At 38.4% G+C, this 14,065-nt stretch overlaps 1 pseudogene; it reads right to left on the bottom strand.

Moving 5' to 3' along the window:
* Positions 1–11,027: 11,027 nt before the first annotated feature.
* Positions 11,028–11,964, bottom strand: LOC149018709 (metalloendoproteinase 2-MMP pseudogene; annotated as a pseudogene).
* Between the last annotated feature and the right edge of the window lie 2,101 nt (positions 11,965–14,065).

Raw genomic sequence — 14,065 nt, 5'->3', positions numbered from 1 at the left:
CATTGTATAAGTTAGAAGAAACTGTAACTTAGTTGCTTACCTTTTTATTTTCCTTCTTTGGAGATTTGGTTGTAACCTTTACCTTATTTCGATCTACCTTCCGCACAGTTGTCTTTTGATTTGGTACTTGTTATTCCGCACTCTGATGTTCGTTGTGATCCTTCTGTGATCATTTCATAACTTTTATTATTAGATTACTTGAATACTATAAATTGTTCTTGCTTTTGATTATATTATTGTGATAAGTGGATATGATCGTTCCTAAACTGGATCTGTTGGGCTGTGGATCAAAAAAACAAAAAAAAAAAAAAAAAGCCACCCCCGGGAGGGAGGGAGGGGGGGGGGGCCCCCACTTTATTTTATTTGGGGCGGGGGGGGCGGGGGACACCCCCGCCCCCCCCCCCAGAACGGAACAACAAAAAACAGGGAATTGGAGGTCAAGATCAACTCGAATTCAAGTGGGCTTCTTCCTACATCTCAATTGACTAGTCTAGGTCAGAGAATTACCTTCAAGTCAAGTCCGGGAGTGCATTAGGTCCATCAACTAAACTCCCCTTCTTCAAGGTGCAGTTCAAGTCCAATTGAAACAAGGTTTCCAAAAACAAAAGAACTCTCATCAATATCTATGGGTTTTGGGTCAAACACCACGTCTTCAACTAAGATGGCACACCAAGTCTTTTTCCGTCACTTCGGGTCTTCGGATCAATACTAAGGGAGAGGTTTGACTTGACTTCCTAGGACCTTCTAAACAGATGAACACTATACTAAAGGTCCAACTTCAAGGTCAAACATCACACAAGCCTTACTTCATCCAAAACAAATAGGGTGTCTAGGTTAAGTTTGGGCTGGATTTCACAGATGCCACATCCATAGCTTCGGTAGATCACTTAGCTCGGAACGAGGGTGACCAGTGAAATACATCGGTTTCATGCTTGCGCAAAGGAATTATTTCTTTGCAACTTGGAAGGGATGCTATTTCCTAGGCATAAGAGGGAATTCGCCAAATATTGCCCAGTTCGTAGAATACCAAACTTTTTTTTCCAACTAAACCGAAACCAACAAAAAATAGCCTAAGATTTCAGCAATATCACTCAATTTCGGCAATTTTTCCGAGAGATATCGCTGAAATCTTGAGATATTCGCTGACATCAAAATATGCTTCCAGGATATTTTGCTGAAACTGCTTCTTCACTTCTCTGGCAACAGTCAGATTTTTAGTCCATCTATCTAGATGTCATTTCTTAAATCGAAAGCACAAAACAAGAAGGAAGAGAAAGAGGAAGAACAAAAGAGGAGAAGAGAAAGAGGAACGATGTGGACTTTAGAGTTCAAAGTATGCTCTTCTTCGTATTCTCCTTCGTCATGGTCAGGAAGAGTAAACACCACAGCAAGTTTATGCATCATTTGCCAAGGTTCCCTTCTTCAAGTCTTTGTCTATGCGGTTTTGAAGCTTCAATGTTTCACTTAGGCAAAAGTTGTTTAGTCAATCTTGAAAGATAAGAAATTGACAAACCTTTCTAAGCAAATATTTAATGGCTTTTAATATATATATATACCAGGGTAATGATAGGATCTTTTGTGGTGATGGACATTGTTGTTACAGAGAACACAACATTGTTACAACCCTTACAAGATGATACAGAGAGGGGAAGGGGGAAGAAATCCTATTCCTAGAGGAGCACTCCTCTGAACTCTCTAATCTTGCAAAGAAAGCAACCTCCTCTCCTTTGAGAGCACCCTTCAATTTATAGAAGAAGGAGGGTCTTTGTAGAAGATGGTCATCCGTCGGATTCCATGAAATCAAGATTGATGGCCATGATTAAGTCTTTTTGGATTGCTAGCAATCTTCAAGGATAAAGTGAAGATAAGGTTGGTGGGATAAGATTCCTTTTAACCTTGACCGTCCGATTGGAGGCTTGATTCTTGACCCTTGATGTTGCCATGATTTGATAAGCTTGTTTTACACCATTGGATGCAAATCTTCATCTTGCACCGTTGGATGTAGAAATTATAGAAGATGAACCATTCCAGGGCATTCCATGTGTCATCGACACTGTTTTCCCTATTGGTCTGGCTCAATTTGATTAACCCAATTTGGCTGAGCCAGGTTTTGGCTGATTTGTTTTATCCAATTTGACCAAGCCGGATATTGGCTGGACCATTCTTAAACCAGAATGATGAACCGGTTGCCCTTTTTACTGACAGGACACATCAGACTATTCAGGGCTGGAATAGTAACGGTAACCCATATTTTACCCTGGGTAAAAGGGTGCTGATATTACCGTCACGGCTTACGGACCATTCTTTGATGCCGTTATGGTTAACGGTTTCCCATCTTCGCATCCTGGGAACTGGAAGGATTGTTCAGGCAAAAGGCCTTGAATGATAAAGAGTTATGCAGTATACATCCTTAATCGGTTCCATGTTTGGCTTAGGAGCCGACGACATCGGATGAGATCAGAAACAAGACGTTGATAATTACCAAGATCAAAATTGGACCAACCAGTTCTTGCAAGGATTCGCTGAATCTCCTTGGAGGTTTCATCAATACGGGCTTCATAGATATGAGCCCACTAGCGAAGATGGCTGATGGTTAACATTTCTCAAGAATGGTGGAAAAGACAATTGTTAAACAGTCCCGGTCAAAGAGGGGATTTATTGGATGGTATCGAAAGGTGGAGTATTGGTAGTTTTGCATCCCTGTAAGAATTCACGGGTTAGGAATTCAGGGATGGAATTGAATTCTCCTTTGATATGCTCAATGTCAAAATCAAAACTGGACAATAATGCTTGCCAACTGAGCAAAAATCTGTTTTGAAGCAATGTTTTGAACATCTTTTTTCAATACTTGTTTTGCAGCACTGCAATCAACACGTACTAAAAATTTCTGATTAAGTAAATCCGTTTAAAATTTTTGAATGCATAAAACAATGGATAAAATTTCTTTTTTAATAGTACTGTAGTTTTTCTGGGCCGGATTCCAGACTCCAGAGGTGTATTGGACAAGTACTGCTTTCCCTTGATGAGTCTGTTTGAGGATACCTCCGTAACCTAGTTCAGAAGCTTCAGTTTCAACGACTTTGGGAAGGTCAGGATTGGCAAGGCTAAGACATGGTATAGCCTTGACCAGGTGTTTGATGGTTTGGACAGCCTTGGTATGGTTCGGTGACCACGGCGTTGGATTTTTCTTGAGCCAAGAATAAAGCGGCTCGCAATGGGATCCAATTTGTGGGATGAAATCCCTAACATAGTTCAAGGCTCCCAAGAATCTCTGCAATTGGGTTTTGTTAAGGATAAGATCAGGGAATTTGTCGGCAAAGGCTAAAGACCTGTCAATGGGGACAATGGTTCCCTGGTGAATGTTGTGACCTAAAAATCGAATCTTTGTTTGGAATAGTTCCATTTTCCTTAGAGAAATGACTAATCCATTATTTTTCATGATTTGATGGAATTTGTTTAAATGTTTGATATGTTCTTCAATGGATTTGGAATACACGAGGACATCATCGATGTAGACCAGAGTGAAGTGTTGGTAAGGATTGAGGATGTTGTTCATAATTGATGCGTCCAAAATCTGCTCAGCCCTTGGATCTCCGGGTGATGTCCTGCAAAAAGAAAGCGTCAGATGTGGCCCGACCGCTGGGGTCGGGAGTCCACCTCCGAAGGCTAAGTCAGTTGATGAACTTAATCACAAACGGCTCTGCTAGAAGCGCAGAGCTAAGGAATGAAGAACTGGGAAAGGTGATCTAGATAGCAGATCGCTGATAGTTTAGGTCTATTAGTATGTATCTGAACCTGAGTCTCAGATAGTATTCTTTTCGATCCCCTCACCTTGTATGGTAGTGAGGTTTATATAGAGTGTACCTTCGAATCTCCTTCGTTGGATGCACTTGAGCCTTCTTCGGGTAGTCGTTGGATCTTATCAGTGAGATCCGTTGAGCAATAGACTTCTACTTGTTTGGGCTAGTAGAGGACTCCTGAGATAACCTTTAGGTTATACGATGTTTATCCCTTCGATAATGATTATCCGCAGCCGTCAATTCGAGTCTGCCATCATTAGGGTGATTACCCTAATCCATAAGTAGGATTAGGGCACGCTTGTGGCCGAATAAGCTTTCTTCTTCAGCAAGCCATCTTCTGGATCCGGTTCGCTCGGGAGCGAGTCGGTTCTCTCCATCTCAACCGGGGTCGAGGGTCGGACCAGGTATGAACCCGGTCTGATCATAAACTCTCCATATCAATAATATTCTGAAATTCACTTGGGGCATTTTTAAGGCCAAAGGGCATTACCTTCCATTCGTAATGACCAAAGGGAACAGTAAAAGTGGTCTTGTACCTATCTTGTTCGTGAACCTGGATTTGCCAAAATCCAGACTTCATATCAAACTTGGAGAAGATGGTTGCTTGGTGTATTTTTTGAAGGAGGTTCTTTTTGTTTGGAATAGGGTACCAAATCCATTCGAGTACCTCGTTCAAAGGATGGTAATTGATAACAAGTCGAGGGGTACCCCTCTCTTGTTCAGCTGGACCATTGACATAAAATGCTGCACAACTCCAGGGGGATTTACTGGGGTAGATCAGCCTTTTACGTAATAAATCATTGATTTCGGTTCTACAGGCCTCCTGTAACTCGTGAGTCATCTGGACAGCACGGGCCTTTGTTGGTATTTGAGTTTCAGAAAAGCCTTTGATGTAAGGTAGTCTGACAATGTGTTGCTTTCGATGCCAAAAGGCATCAGGAAATTCAGAACAGAGTTCCTTTTCAAAGATATTTTTGAAATGTTGGATTTGTTTTTGGATAAATGGTTCAGACAAACGTTCTTCAGTACGTTTGTAGGTGATTTCATTTTGTAGAAATTGGAGCTGGTGTTCTTTGGCTTGGATATGATTGATTTGGCTTATTTCACGAGCTTGAGATTCTCGTAAGAAAGCAAAGAAAATTTGTTTACCTTGGATTTTGGTTGAAATCCCCTTGTTAGACACAGTGAAGGGTTTGATCATTTCTAGGAATGGTTGTCCAAGGATGACATTGGTGATGAAATCTTTGACAAGGATAAAGACTTGTCGAAGACATATTTGATTGGTGCAAATATGGACATTTGACAATTTATAATTGACACCTAGACTTTGGCCATTGGCACCAGAAAGTCTATGGGTGGTTTTCTCATAATATTGAGTAGGGACAAGTCCTTCTTTGATACAATTGGAGGTTGCACCAGTATCTACTAAGGCAATGGTTGAAAGTTTAAATGATTAATTGATGATGAGATTAACCTCAACATGCCATTGTTGGGAATGGATGCTATTGATAAGTTGGTCCGGATTAGGGACACAAGGCAGGGTAGTATTGGTGGGATTGTTAGGAAGTTGCTTTTTAAGGAAGACAAGTTCCCTTTTGAGCAGTTTAACTTCACTCTTGAGGTCATTAGTTGTTGTTTGCAAAGTTTGATCGTCTAAATCCGGGGTGTGTGTAGTTTGGTGAGGATTATGAGTAGTAATGTCCTTATTTTGGATCATATTGATGGTATTGTTTAATGGCTTGGTATGCTTATTGTTTAAAGCTTTGGTATTGTTGTTTCGATTGTAAGGTGTAAAGGGTTTGTGTCGTTTCCGATACTTATCTTTATACTTACAAAAGCTATTTGTTATTCGAGGGTAATGATGGGTATTGGTGTTATCAGTATTGATTTCATGGAATGACTCAGTGATGGGCACACTTGAGTCAGATCTAGAATCAAATGCATCCAGAATTGTTTTGATTCGGTGAATGGTATTGGAGGCAGAAGCTTCTGCAGGTGTTGCAGTAATATCAAGAATGATGAGGTTGCTTAAACGGGATTCAATCTCGTTAAGCATTTCAGATCTGCTTAATTGTTCAATATTTTTAGGACTTCCATCTTTAAGGCCTTCTTTGTTTTTAAAAGGGGCAGGTAAAACATCTATACCTTCAATTTTTAATATGATTTGGTCCTCTGGGGGATGGTCAGAGGTTATTGTTTCTTTGGTTCTGTTGACGAGGCAATTCTTGAAAGGGTAAATTGTTTGATTTATGGTTCTATTATTCCATGGATAATCTATCTGATGTTCCTCATCATAAGAGGCAAACCAGACAAAGAATCTCATGTTAATTTTGTATTGTTCCATGTCATGATACCAAGCATCACGAATCTGAATTTTTTCAGAAAGGTTAAATTTATCGTTAAACCAATCTTTCCTAAGGGCATTGTCAGGGCTACTAAAGTCTTGCCGGAGCAATTCTTTATCGATCGAGAAAGGTCGATCAGACATAATCATCATTAATGAAGAGTTCCTGGGGGGAACTTCCATAGCCGAAGGAGTCGGTGACCCTGGGTCAGCTTGGCTGTCTTCAGATTGTTCATATTGGTCTCCCTTGGTGTAAACACCATGGGCAATTTGGTTATTGGTGACAAGGTTGCTAAGCCTGATAGTAGGTTCAGACATTAGACTACTAGAGTCCGAGGGAATGCTTGAGCAAGAAGCTCTGGGTGGTTGATGATATTTGATAGACTGTGAGGATTCACCTCGTAGCCTGCCGGAGAGGTTCATCCGGTCAAAGGACATTGTTACCAGTCCAGATTGGTCCTGGGTTATTGATGCAATGGTAGAGGCAGGTCTGACTTGAGGTTGCACAGCCTGAAAGGTCCATTGTGCGGGAAAACTAACTTCTTCCCAACGAACGTACTTGGGTTGAATCGTTCTTGATTGGCAATCAAAACCTTCAAAGAACTCCGTTCGTCCTCTAGTGGATTTTTTAAGGGCTATAGGGGCTACAGATTTCATAACCTTGTATTGAATTCTGTAAACTAAGGAAATTGGTATGGATCCAGGCTTCATGTCGTAACCACTGGTTTGGAGGTTAACAACTAATGAATCCAAAATGTTTTTATCATCAAGGGATATTGTTAGATTTGGGAAATGGTTAAAGAAGATTGGTCCTCGACAAAGACTTGTCTCGACCGCTTCTAACAGGGAATCCTGAAATTGGGTAAATCTTTGGTCTCTAAGGGCCAAAATGAGGGAAGTGTTTAACCCTTCATGGTGGAGAGGCTTAATAGCTATTTGGACACATCCAAAATGGATGTAATTATACTGTTGTTTAAGGTTGAGAATTGTTTGCTTCTGCAGGAGAGGGATTTCTTCCAATTCAGAAGAAACACGAATTGTTTGTTCAACGGTCTTAATGGTTTCCCTAAAACCGAAGATCGATTGTTGGTAAATTTCTTTTTTGGGTACTCTGGGCATACTCCATTCTGCCAAAGATTGGTCAAAGTCATTATTCATTTCTTCTTGGTTAAGGATATTGGTAGCCAAATTGGTCTCCTGCTGGTTCACAGTTGTTGAAGACATGCTTCGGGAAAACACACTCATCTTTTCAAGCTCTCTCTTTCCGTCCTAAAAGAAAGGGGTCCACTTAGAGAAGTCTTCACCCGTCACTAAGACCTAGCACAAAAGAGGACTTACACACCTTCTGCCTCACCTCTAGGAATCAAACCGTGACGGTCTTTTTTACTTCTCGGATACCCTAGCCAAACTATTAGGAAGAAAATTAAAAGAAAGAAAATAAAAGTATGGATTTCAAAAGCATATAAACAAAACAGTAAGTCAACAGGCGGAAAATCCAGCCATCAATATACCCAAACTAAAAAGAAAGAAACAAGGTATGAACAATATTTTTCAGAAAGGAAAATATGCATAAAGAAAATTATAGGACAAAAGGTAAAGAATTGAAAGAAGTGATAAAAAGGAAAAGCATAACAGAAATTAAAGAAAATCTTAGGTGGTATAACCGACCATAAGAAAATAATACAAGAAAAATAAAGAATTTAAAGCATTAAAGAAATTAAATGCATAACAGAAAGAGATTTAGGCGATATTTCGACCATATGCAAATGATGCAAGAAAAATAAAAGAAAGGTCGGCAGAGCCATCCCTTTCATGCATAAATGATAATGAGAATGCATTGATGAAGAGATAAGGTTACAAGGAAAAGGGTAACCGGAGCATTGGTGAGGGTAACCGGACTTACACGAAGAAAGCTTGGGTTACACCGGAGTTGTTCTAATCATACACCACGCCTTCATGGCTCTGATACCAGGGTAATGATACCAGGGTATATATATATATATATATATATATATATATATATATATATAATGGCTTAAAAAATGACAAACAACACAAGTGCATCATTCATGCAAATATTTAATGGCTTGGACAATGATATATAACACATTCATTTCGTTCACACAAATATTCAATGGTTCACTGCCATATTAAACGTTTATGTGCGTTGGGAGCCGAGCAAGGAGTCCATATCTGTCAATCTAGGCTGACAAGCTCCTTCCCTATTAATCATATCATCTTCCCAAGAAATCCATTTAACCCCTATTTTATTTCTCTTTTATGTTAGTGAAATTTCGTCTCTATGTCAACAAGTTCTCGGCGAACTTCGCAGGGTCGCCATGTTCATCGGGGGATAAACTAGCGAATTTTGTCGAACTTTCGTACCTTGTTGCTTAAATTGACCTTTTTGGGTATCATACCATAGGGAGGTAGATGCAAAATATTGTCTTTCTTGGGTTAAAAGTAACTTGAGTCAAACCTTAGGGGATACAAATGAAAAATTTTAAGTTGGTCTTTTGAGCCATTAAGAATAAAGAATGAGGATCGAATTTAGATCAACTAAAGAACTAGAGAATGAAAAATCTATGATTGCCATTATTCGGCTCCATTAATATTTATTACCAAAATAATGTAAAGAGGAGAAAGAGGCCAAGATATGGAGGAGTGGAGAAAAAGAAAGTTATTTCAGCCATAAAAAGTTGAAGAGGGAAAGAGGCCATGCATGATATAGAAGACTCAAAGAAGGAAAAGTTTTTTTTATTAATATTTTTTTTGGTTGGATGAGGGGAAGCAAATTCGAATAATTATAGAAAGGAGATATTATATTTAGGGAAGGAGAAATATTAGGGGGATGAATAGAATTTAATAGATTTTTTTCTAAAGAATAATTTGACATTAATAACCAAAATTGCGAGAATAACCCATCAAATATTGGTACAGGCAATGGGAAAAATAAATAAATAAAGGTAATGGAGACTAGGAGAGTACTAACAGATTTTTTTTTTACGTTTTACTGGATGTCAATTAATATACTAATTTTATAGGTCCAAGAAAACGAAATTAATTTATATTTTAGAAAAGAAAAGAGTAACGAATCTTTAAGGCTCTTTTTTCTTTTTTCTTTTTTTTGAAACTGATACTTTGGACTATTTTGACACCTACAAAAAAAATTTGGACGCTCAATATACTTCAGAAGATTAATAATAAATAAAAATAAAAATAAAAATAAAAAGAAGAAGAGGAGGAGGAATGAGTGCTAAAAGTTTGATGATTTTCTTTTTCCTGGACGTTAACGTCAACTAATAGACTAATTTTATAGGGCCAGAACGAAATTATTTAGATTTTAGTGAAAAAATAAAAACTAATCTTTTAGAAAGCTTCTGTCCAAAAACGAAAGAATAGAAAATTAAAATTAAAAAATTGGAATCTTAGACAACTAACTAAACTTCAATACTTTCTTGTAGACAGCAGAAAGGACTAGTCTTTTGGACAATGAAAAATAATAAGAAATTGCCAATGGTGAGTTAGTAGAGTGGTTAAAAGTCCAATATCCCACATGGAGGTCTAGGTTCGCACTCATTCGGGGGCACTTATAATAGTAATATTCCCCTCCCATATATAGAAAGCTCTTGTCCAAAAAAGAAAGAATAGAAAAATAAAATTGTCTGGGTGGTATAAAATTTAAGGAAAGATTTCTTTTAAGGTAACTAAATATGCAAGAATATTGTTAAAACAATAACTAAAATGTCAAGAATGTCCCAAAAATAATATGTGAAGAAATGAAAAGTAATAAAAAAAAATAAAAATAGAAGGATACATAGTCAAGGGAAAGATTCTCATACATTCCCTTAGGGCCTGTTTGGTTACATGAATCCAGAGATTTCAAATCTCTGGATTCATGAATCTAAGAATTATACCCGTTTGGTTGTAAAAATCTCTAGATTCATGAAATCTAGAGATTCACCTTTTTACTCTAAAAACGTGAATCTGTAGATTTATAGGTAAGGGGTAAAATCCAGAGATTTCGAAAAAGCTATACATTTGCACATTCACAAAAATCATGTCGATTAAATAGGTTTTTAGGATGAATCCACAGATTTCATTCCACAACCAAACATCTAATTTTATAAATTGTAACTTCATAGATTTGAAATCTCTAGATGTTCGAAATCTCCAGACTCATGTAACCAAACAGGCTCTTATGTAATATACATACATGTGTACAATTTTGGAGTAGGGACAGTGGAATCTATGGAATGTAGTGAAAAAAAAAAAAAACTAAATCTAGAGTAGGGACAGTGGAATTCAAAGTTTGGATCCTCCACCCATATGTAGAGTAAAAATTCTAATCCAGACAGTTGGATGCTTCATACATATATAATTTAAAAATAAAATTCTCCTTTTTAACGTATAGGAATTTGACTTTTTCTTTTTGGATTTCGTAAAATAGAGAGTTTTGCTTTTAGTTTGACACAGGCAAAGGGTCAAATCACGTGCGGTATAAATTTTTTTCTCCCAAAATGAGTGGAGGACGTAGACTTTTGAATTGCAATAGTAAGCAATGAGGGAAATATTAACCTTGAGGCGTGGCTCAGTTTGCAAAAGACCAACGCTTCCACATAGGAGGACAGAGTTTGAATCCCCTTGGAGCCAGGGGCGATTCGTCCCACCTATATTAATTATATAAAAAACGCCTTGAAGATGTAGTCGTGGTGCGCGCAAGCTGGCTCGATGAACCTCAAATCCAAAAATGAGGGAAATATTGAAAAACAGCTAATGTAAGAGAATAGTGTTAGGAAATCTCTTATCCGGTATAATACAATACGTCCCCTAACGTAAGAGGAAAGAGAGATCTTCCCCTTATTTATCACTCTCAGGCCTTATTTTCAACGGTAAATATAGTTTGCTTTATTTCATATTCGTTTCTCATATAGGATACAAGGTCTGAATTCCGTCCATGTCGTCGTTGCTGAGAAGTCTACGTACGGTACCATAGTTCATGGTAGGATACATGACGGCTTCTTCATGTGGGCTGTGCATAAGCCCTAGAAGGTGTCCAAGTTCATGCACAGCAACTGATTCCAAGTCTTCCACATGTTTGTCTGGATGAATGCTCCAAGTCTCATCAGCATCAAAATGGGTCCTTCCATCAGTTGGTGCATAGGCATGCGCCAATACATTATATTTTCCATCAAATGAAAGGCCATCTCCATGGTCTCCGCGATGGAATCCAATTTCTATGTCAGCCTTGGCATCTTCTGCTACTTGTGTGAATTTAAAATTGGTTACTCGAGCCCATGATTGGAATGCCATTAAAAAGGCAAACTGCATATCCTCAACTGCAATTACTTGGGCACTGGAATTAAATCGGTATGTGAGGTTGCGCTTGTAATCTGGCCATTTAAGCCCGTTTGGAAAGAAGGTGTAATAGGAACGTATGTCGCTGTTATTGGATCGCATCATTGAATTTGTTCCGTTGATTATATCTGGGAAACCACACCTTGGCAACATCAATAGCTTCACTGTTGCTGAGTCTAAGCTCCCTGTGACCTTCAGATTGTAATTGAGCTGGTAGGTCTTTACTGCAGCTTCCAAAAGATCATCGAATTCATCGTCGTCTGCATGGCTGAGGCTGTTGCTTGATTTATCAGGATAACTCAAGTAACCAAACCTCTTGAGATACCATTTGAGCTCATGCAGCCCTTCAACCTTTTGGCCCTTGCGACATCCTTCCAATAGCTGGAAGGACTTGAAAGGTTGCTGGTTAAAAGGTCTGGACAGAACTATCCGAGGCAACATAAAAAGAAAAATGAAGAGGATACAAAAGCTCAAATGGAGTGAAATTTTTGGAGAGATTTTCATCTTTGAAAGCTACAACTATTTTCAAGAAACCTTAAACGTTGCTAGTGTTGTGTTGGAAGCATTCTCCAGCCACAAGTATTTATAAGCATCCTCAACGAGGTCATATTGAGGATATAATAGTCTTTCGAATGGATAAGGAATCACTCAAACATGGAGTCAGCCACGTATGAGAACTCAAGACTGTGCATGTGGTGGATCTCCCCATGAATGCAAAAGCAACAACTCTCGAGATAGCATGTCCAGAGACAAAGTATCGGATCAGATACATGTGAAAAATCAGATATCCATCCATGTATGCGAAAGCAATAACTTCAGCACAGCATGTTTTCGGTGTTAATCCCATTATTTTGGTACTGAATATCAGTTTTTATGCTTGAGATCCAAATTCCATATATGCGAAAGCAGTAATTCTCAGCGTGGCATGTCCAAGGAAGGAAAAATGGCAATATTTAGCCGTTTCGGAGCTTAGTGATACGAAATGGTACAAGGATACAAGATTTACCAAAAATCGGCAATAAATTGCCGATAACTTCAAATATCATGAAAAATTCTAAAAATATCAAATGCTTTGAAGTCCAAATTTGACGAATTGCTTTTCTTGCGTCTTTGGGTGACAAAATCATTTATGTGGCTGGAGATAGAAAGAAATCACGAAGAAGCATTTTTGGGGAGACACTTATGCAGGATGAATCACTGAAATCTCAAGATCTGCCAGTTTGGATCTTTAGATTGTTGGATCATTTCAGTGAAGGTAAAACAGATAGAGAAGAAAAATTGAACCTTTTTGAATTTTGCAGAATTGCAGATTACAAATTTACATTTAAGGTTAGGTTTGCCTTTATTTATAGAAAGGAGAACATGGTTCACGTTCTCTTATAAGGGTGTCAATCGGTACAGTTTCGGTGGATTAACATCCTCTGCGGCGCTCTAAGTAGCGGCCATCCAGCAGCCGCTACCCAATGAGCGCCACGTGGTCATCAATCAATCCTGATCATTAATTTTCAAGTATATGTTTTTAATTTGGACTGATAAAAATAAGGTGGTTCACCGGACCAACCCCCAACCATGATTAAAAAAAAACCTAATCGATTCTCTCTTCCCACAACGTCGCCGCCATTGTGATCACCGGCCGATGAAGATGTCGGAGATGAACTTGCCTATCTTGTTTTCCTTGGGAAGAAGAAGAAAAAAAAATCTTGAACTTGACTCAGCCTCAAACAAGAGATGTTACACGGAAGATCCAAAGCTTGATTGTGAAAGTGCTCTCCTACTCCCACATCTTTGTTTACACATTAAGATTCTCCATTTTCAATTTATTTAACAAAGAAAGCTATTAATTTTGAAGCTGTCGAAGAGGATACAACATTCCAAACAAGGAAACAAAGAAACAATGTCCTACTTCACGTTGCCTTCTCTCTTCGGTTCTGAGAACCTTGCGCATTTAATCTACATATAAATTTAAGCCCGCAATGAAAAGATGGGTTAATTGTTTTAGAGGTTGGGATTTCAAATGGAATCTAACATGAACAGCGGCAACCGGGTAATTGATCGATTCCTTCCTCAAAATTCAGGTCCCAAAAAGAAAAGAAAAAAATTGTTATATATTTGGATGATTCTTGAGTATCCCCAGCTGTGTTCAAAATCAAGAAGAACGGCACCCAAATCATGCGTCTCCGTTTCTTCCCTTTCTCTTCTCAAGTCAGATTTCATCGTTAAATATTTGGATGATTCAGTTTTCATTTCAAAACCAAATTGAAGCAGATAAGGCAATTGGAACTTTTACAAGAGTATGTGGACCATAAGAGAGCAGAATCAGATAAGGAGGAAGGAAATGGATTAGTAGGAAGCAACGAAGGTAGTAAAAAAGAAGCAACTCCGGCGACGACGAAGAGAAAGAGAGGGTATAGACGAGAGGCATTTTGGGTTTCTTTTGATTTTTTTGAGTCATGATTCGGGGTTGGTGTGAACCGGCTTATTTTTATCAGTTTACAATTAAAAACATATATTTAAAAATTAATGATCAGGATCTATTGATGACCACGTGGCGCTCATTGGGTAG

This window comes from Hakea prostrata, chromosome 4, assembly GCF_041222555.1.
Source record: "Hakea prostrata isolate BN-2017 chromosome 4, UWA_Hpros_2, whole genome shotgun sequence".
Classification (NCBI taxonomy): domain Eukaryota; kingdom Viridiplantae; phylum Streptophyta; class Magnoliopsida; order Proteales; family Proteaceae; genus Hakea; species Hakea prostrata.
The sequence above is the reverse complement of the archived record's forward strand: the minus strand, read 5'-3'. Positions and strand labels throughout refer to the sequence as shown.